We start from the raw sequence: 8078 nt of genomic DNA on the forward strand, positions 1-8078 counted from the left end.
ATCCAGCGATATGTCGTCTATTTTAATCAATGATTAAGAAACATTGTTTTTAGATTGCAGATTTCTCGTCGATACAAAAAACGTACGTTGAACATAGAACACAATTCCTCCAATTCCAATTATGACCCTGTTTCCGTAATGACCCACAAAACAGAGTACCAACGTAATTTAGTTCGACTTAATGAAAAGATTGCATGTTTGGAGGAGTCAAACATAAGAATATCGTGTCTAATACCACTCAGTGTAAAAGTACCACCTGTTTAAAACTTGGAAACTGCAACCAAATTAGTTATTTCTGTTCACGTAAGCTTATTATGCTCAATTACGTGGCATGAGATTTCAGTACTTTTCATAATCAGTAAATAATTATTAAACTATTGACGTGATTTATGAAAGCCTGTGGTTACTAGTATATTTGATGAAAACTGCCAGGGCGGTTATCATGATGTGCTGATGAGGATTTGTGTGGTGTAGTTATATGCTACCCAGACAGCATATGCGCATATTAACGTGCGGATTAGCACGAAGATAAAAATACTTCAGTGTATCAGTTCGCAGGCCGGTTTCGAATTGACTATTTTTCCGAATCCAACTTACAGGTGTACTAATGAGACGATCCATAAATAGTAATATGCAGTAACATGGAAACTTAAGGACATAACGGGGAATTTTGCATTATTATTTAATTTATGACTGCGGAATTTTCTTGTACTTTTATATTTCTCTACGTTTCTTATTATCCCAACCACATTCACGAAAGCTTTTTTTTTTCTTCCGGAAGAAACATTTCGTGGTGAGAAAATGTGATATTACACTCATTCATCTATATTCTAGACTGTTTTTGCCTTGTCACCTACGAGTAATTAGGCTATAACAGTAGAAATTGGCCCATTATTGTAAGGAAGGAAACCTTTAGAGGAGCAATACAAATTTTGACATTCTGAGACATACATAAATTGTTTTTTTATCTATGTAACCTAATCACGAACATCCCTAGGAATACTGTATAACAACAACTTAGCTTCTCTTACCTTATCTTATAAAGGATAAAGATAATTAGCACACAATCTTAAATGTAATTATTTACACATATTACCTTGAATCTGATGGCATCTATCTATCTATCTATCTATCTATCTATCTATCTATCTATCTATCTATCTATCACTCAATCAATCTATCTATATATCTATCAATCTATCTATCTATCTATCTATCTATCTATCTAGCCCTCTTGTTGGACCTTGGTCTCTTTTCAGTTTCTTGACCTTTTACACAGTCGGTAGGTCTCCTTGGACGGGTGACTAACCCGTTGAAAGGCCGCTAGCTGCACAAATATGGAATAAACGCACACAGATATCCATGCCTTAATTGGGATTCTAACCCACGATCCAAGTGTTAGAGCGGGCTATGACGGCGCGGCCACTGCGATGGTATAATATAATATGCCTCAATAATTTCTTGACCGAAATTGGACTAGAAGTTAACTCCTGAAGAACATAATCCTACGTATGGTACGTCTACAGACTGGGAAATTATTTGTTGCTGCAAAACACACGGAGAGTTCTGGTGGGAAATCTTTTGGAAGAAGTCATTTGTGGGGATGGGAGGTAGAAGGATCTGGCACGATGGTACTGTAGGTTTCGGTGTTGGCAGGTCCGAAACCTGCCGCTCTGTTACCAGAATGTTAGCCGTACATTGGGTTTGTTGTTTCTAGTTTCTATTTGTAATGTGTGATCCATCGATCCCTCTTGATTGTTTTCAGGGATAAGTTGGTGAATAATGCGACCTTCACACGAAGCTTCACTTTGATACATCTACTTTAAGATAGGCTATCGCGCTTCCGGGAGAACGTAATGACCCACTGCATAGGTGCTCCGCCCCCTCGGCCGGTTGCCTAACGTCCTCAAGAAAGGTTTCGAAACTGCAAAGCGCACCGAACTTATGCGCATTTCGAACGGTCAATTCACGCCTCACGTAATGACACTCCAAATGAATTACTGCCGCTATTATTTGACGGTAGCGTAGTTGATTACGGCACAATGTTACAGGCCGGAAGGTTGTGGGTTTGATCCCCGATGATATCATTGCAGTTTCTAGTTTATCTAATCCTTCCATCCGCACTATGGCCCTGGGATCGACTCAGCCTCTAACAGAAATGAGTACCATGAATCTTCCTGGGAGTAGAGGGCGGCCGGGGTGTGAAGCTGACAACCTCACCGTGATCTGTGGGCTGATTGTTTAGAAAATGTGGGAACCTCGACGTCTCACAATCCTATGTGCCTCCATGGCCTGTTACAGCTTCATTTTTTGCATTTCTATACATAACGAAAGCCGGTCATGGTAGCCAAGCGGTCTGAGGCATGTACTGTCTTCGCTCGCTTGGAAACTGGGATCGTGGGTTCGAATCCCAGTCAGGGCATGGATGTTTAGTTTGTGTGTGTGTGCGTTTTTCTGTGTTTATGTACAGGTAGAGGCCTTGCGACGAGCTGATCACCCGCCCAAGGAGTCCTACCGAATGTGTAAGATCTGGAAAAACCGAAGTGAACGGAGAAGTTCATGGAGGTAGGCGTAGGCCCACTGGGGCTGTAGTGCCAAGGAAAAAAATACACAATGAAATCGTGGAGATTTACAAAGAAATACAAGTACAAAACGAACGTGTGAAAGAGCTTTCAGTCTTGAGAGAACTCTATCGGTCTATTATTAGAAGAGGATTTCATTAATGTACAACTCTGATATGTTCCTTTCAACTATTAGCAACAGAGGCCGACAAGTGCATTAAGGTCGCTCTAATGATATGATTGAGTTGTCCTACATGACACAAATCTCCAATATCTCAGTAGCCTTAATGTACTGTATCTTACTCGGTAGTATAAAACTAATTAGAGTAGTTACTTAAACATATCATTTTCAGCGGGCTTACAAATTACAGTCCATATTCTCCTCTTTGTTCAAGCAATCCATTCTTCCAGCCATGCTGCTTCACATATGAAATTATTCTTAATATATGAATTTAAAATTTGTAACAATTCTGAAAAAAACTGACATATGGTACAGCACTTTTACACTTGTTTGTAGATCGGAAGATTTGGTCTTTAAACATCACGGGCTGATCAGTCACACAAGATATCTGGATGCAAGTCCTGAGTTCCTTGATAAGTATAGTCTCTCTGTGTTCGGATATTCTTCCACCATGGCATCCATTGGATCTTCCAAAATGTCACTGAGGTTAATCATTAGAGGTAAGAGGTCAGGAACGTTACTTCTTGAGAGAGAGAGAGAGGAGAAAGAAAGAGAAAGAGAGAGAGAGTAGCGCATGATGAATTTGTTCTTATATTAAGTATTCAGGAATTTTAAATGGGGTTTTCGTGGCCTATTTGAAGGTACTACGCAGATTTCGAATGGAGAAACAATAAAACTACCAAATTATATTAAGATATCCCGAGACCCATGTTTGATTCGAAACAAATATTTCATGAATATGCACTTACAGCACTTATAACAATATTTCTGCACTACTTTAAGTGAAAAACAAACAGGAACGTTCCCCCATCATCAAACTTTCATACGGCTTAACAGGCCTATATCATGTCAAATGTATACATTTAGCCCTCACTGCAGTGTACGATAAATACAAAGACAAAATCTTCAAAATGACCTTTCCCTAGCGTTTGTATTGCTCTAGGATTTATCATGACACTCCCTTTTCCATGAAGTTCTGTTTCAAATCATCGGTCTTCTTTGTTATAAATGAATCACACAGCCTAATTTTTTACTTTGTCGATCCTTTGGAATAACTACAATTGTCACAAAACGATATATTTAGTTATCCATTATGTAATGAACATTACAATGCGACCATTAGAAAAGAAAAGACGTGCAGTAAGTCAAGGCGCTGTAGTTTCTATATCATTCAGTGACACGTACTTTAAAATATCCCTCATGTGCTGGAGTATTCAGGGTGACACGTGTAATGACTAAGCAGGAGAGAAAAGAAGAAAATCCCAAAGCTGCCTTTTGAAACTTTCAGAATACATGTTATTGTAGAGAGAAAATTGTATGCAGGGCAGCTCTACCCATTACAAACTAGAGGTTACATAACGCTCGGAAGTATGAACCACACCCAGTTAGCGATCCGTGGTTCGAATACGCGTAAAATCGGATTTGGTTAAATGTAGTGTGCTCATGTATACTGAAATTGTGAGGAAACGATTTAAATATTAATTATTTCGTCCTTCAATAAATTTATAAAGCATAGTTTGAGTTCTGCTCCAGGACCCTGAACGTGAAGTGGTATTTCAAATTTTTACTAAAATTTCCTGTCTACAGAATTTGCATATTATCCATTATGGACTCATTTGGGGTACGAAATATTTCTGAAATAGGTATGTTTTACATACTTGGTAAAATCTCTGCACGTGGAATCTGCCAATAGAAAAATCTCTTAAAAATGATTACACAGCCTTAGTCTAACACGTCCAGAGAATAAGTTTTCGAAAACGAATAATCCATAGCATCTCTATATTTGCTTGATAAATTTCTACAACACAATGGTAACTCCAGGTACCACATTTTAAATATTGTAATTTTTCCTATGCAGCATATTTATGAGTTTCTTACAGTTTTTTGGATAAACAACGATTGTTTCCATTAACACCGTTAATCAGATGATATCCGTACTGGAGATACAGACATTCTGTCGACGTTTGTACGTCAGAAGACAGAGATGCAACTGTCTTTTAATATGCTGCATCATATACGTACGTCACAAAATATTTACAATAAAAAGAGCACATAAGTTCTACAGGCATATAAGAGCTTCTTCCGCCGAGCTACCGAAATGTCTAACCTGTTCTACAGGAGGTCGATTAGATAAAAGACGCCTCTGTCCCAGGCCTCAGCAGTTCTTTTGTAAGTAAAAACAACTAACAAGTAAAATAATGTAACATAACACTGAACATACAAGAACAGTAATCTTACATATTGTGACGTGTATGCCCATTGCTAGGCAATGGTTCCATACACACACTCCCGCAACACACGCATACGCAACAATGGGACATCCAGTGCTAGGTAATGGACTAGTAAACACATCTCCTTAAAAATACAGAGGTGTTCTCCGCGGTGCCTGTACCGAGGGGTTATAAAATGACAGAAAGGGCTCTTGAGAATTAGTAGTAAAGAAGTAGTACAAGTAGAGAACAGTAGAACAGTAGCTGAGTCTACTCTTCCGAATTGGCAGTTGCAGAGCAATGACAGGACATTAGTTATGTTGTGACAAGAAGACTTCACGAGTGGTTTGAAATGTCAGTGAGACTGTGATAAATCCGTTGCCAGGTTACGACTAGTGAAGGCTGAGAACCCTAGTGTGTGCGTAACGGTTAACTCTAAAGTGTTTAGAATAGCGATAACGCTGTATTGCCTGTAGTCCCGAGTTGTGTGAATGTATAAGGTGTAACAAATTCAATCACCCAATACAAAATCCCGTCTATAGTCACCCCTAAACCTGACAATGTTTAGGTTGTGATCCATAAATTTTCGAAAATGATGGACACTAATACGTTATTCGAATTTGTGCTTTATTCTACAAGTATATTTCTCTCTTTTAAGACATACTTGGTCGAATATTTTACCGAGTATGGTGCTTTAGCAATGAAATTGTATACCTGTTTTCGGGAGATGCTCGGTTCAAATCTCAGCCTGAACACTTTCGCTCACGACTCAGGTATTTTGTAGTATTTCTTAGTCTTTTCAGCCAAAACTAGGAGTACGTGCTCACTAGGGATAAATAAAATCATATCGCGTATACGGTTCCACTTGCAGTAGAATTTTCATTAATATTCATACGCTAGTTAGGGTCGGGTTTCTGATTACATGGCGAGAAAATGGATTTACCTCGACTGCAGCGCAAAACAAGTGCCTTAATGAAAAACCTCAGCAAACACTGCAAAGTTCCAGAAGGAAAACAACAGATCCTTTAGCCGCCGCTATTGCAATTATGGTTTTATTCATATGCAGATTTCACATTCCCGGTACACATATAATGAATGCATTTTGCCGTAGCGTTTTAGCGGCTACTTGCACCAAAAGAAGAGCACAAGTCTAGACCAGAAATAATGGCGTTTATTTCTTCCATTAACATGTCAGTGGTATCTTCTAATTCATTACATTCACCACAGCGCTTGGGGAGGCTCTATTATACAATACAGTTGAAACCTCATTAAATAATGCATGGAAATCGTTTTTTTCCAGAGCTGTACATTACAATTTCTCATTTGAGCTGAATGAACTTATATTTATTTCTTATATTCAGAATATAAAATATAAAGCTTTCGAAGCTTCGTTTACTTTTCTTATCACCGCTGGAATACAATTCTTCTGGGGGTGGGGTTACTTCAAGACGCTGTCATATCTAGGCTACAAAGGGTCAAATAATAACATGAGTGATGACTGATGAACTGGATAGTATTTGGAACAAATCGATTGTGGCTAATCGAAGTGATATCCAGAAATTTGCCTCGAGGGTCTCAGTAAAAATCACGGAAAAACTTAAGCTCTTATATAAAATACTGAAACCCACATCAGAATTAATACGAAACTACAGATCACGAAACTATGTGTTTGTCAAATATATGCATCCGCAAATTAAATATATCTTAGTCATCATACTTTCCACTTGAATTTAGCATTTTTCAACAGAACTTTATTTTCTAAAATTCAAAATGATTTAACGCTATAACTTTTTTTAATGTAAATATCATATTTTGCAATCTTAATATAAAATGTACATATATTTTATGTAATAGCGCAACAATGTTTAACATGGTTCTCTTTGCCGGAAAGATATTTTTTCAATGGTTCCTTCAGCCCATTCTGGACCCAGACCTCTTATTTAGTTCCGCAATCATTTTTCATAGAAAGTAGGACTCCTTGGACAAGTGAACAGCTCGTCGCAAGGCCTCTACCTAAACACAGAACAACACAAACACAGAATAAACGCACACACACACACCAAACATCCATGCCTTGTGTGGGATTGGAACCCACTATCCCAGCGTTCGAGCCAGCGAAGACAGTTCATGCCTTAGACCGCTCGGCTATCGTGACCGGCTGGAAAGATATTTACCTACAAGGTATATATTTACATAATAACGCTTGTATATTTTGATGCAAAGTAAAAAATTGGTCTTCAATAAATTCTAACAAACACGTTTTTAAAAATGCGGTCTAGTTTGTGATATAAACTATTTTTTTTTTTAGAATTTCTATATTTGGGCAAGTTTCAGACACATTCTCAGTTTGAAAATAAGATTAGTTGCTATAAAAATTTCTTCACATCCCTTATGGAAAAAAATGTGTGAATTGATAAGAAACCTGATACATTTAAAACATAAGTTTCTAGACCACAAAGAATTAAACTCCACACCGATACACATTTACGTCTTTGTCATCACCGACACTATATGAACTAATCACGTCCATTCAGAATTACTGGGTGTTGGAACCTTGTGCATCGTTCCGTGTTCTAAATCTAGAGGAAACAAGGTTTCGGAAACTGAATGTTTCCGTCCGTTGGGTCCTTTAGAAAGAGATAACTTCAGTCACTCCAGTAACAGATTGGCTCTTTCTAAGGGACCCAACATAACAGGTGCCTCAAACTTCCTCTCCTGAGGACGGAAACAGATCCAGTTTCCAAAACGTGGTGTTCTCTAGATTTTAGAATACAAACTGATTGACAAAGTCCTAAAAACCAGTAATTCAGAGTGTTACACCATAGTCAGAACTCTCTGGAATCTACCAATCATAACCATGTATTATAATTATTCCTGTCTTTGCCTGTATAATGAATTTTATTTCCATATCGTATAGACAAAATTCTGCAAATGAAGACAGAAGTCAGATAAGTACCACACAGTACGTATCTAAAAAAAGTAAGAGCAAAGCTATCCCTGTAACAGGCCATGAAGGTCTGTAGAGTTGTGAGACGTCGAGGATCACACAGTTTCTAGGAAATGGGCTCAAAGATGACAGTAAAGTTGTCAGCCTTAGGTGCCAGCCCTCCTTTACCCCCCCCCCCC

The 8078-nt window shown here is 38.2% G+C and overlaps 1 protein-coding gene across 1 annotated transcript in view; it reads right to left on the reverse strand.

Moving 5' to 3' along the window:
- LOC111865142 (lachesin-like) overlaps nucleotides 1-8078 on the reverse strand; it is an 801402-nt gene that overhangs the window by 306491 nt on the left and 486833 nt on the right. The gene's annotated exons all lie outside the window — the stretch shown is intronic.

The sequence above is a fragment of the Cryptotermes secundus genome, unplaced genomic scaffold (assembly GCF_002891405.2).
Source record: "Cryptotermes secundus unplaced genomic scaffold, Csec_1.0 scaffold92, whole genome shotgun sequence".
Taxonomy (NCBI): Eukaryota; Metazoa; Arthropoda; class Insecta; order Blattodea; family Kalotermitidae; genus Cryptotermes; species Cryptotermes secundus.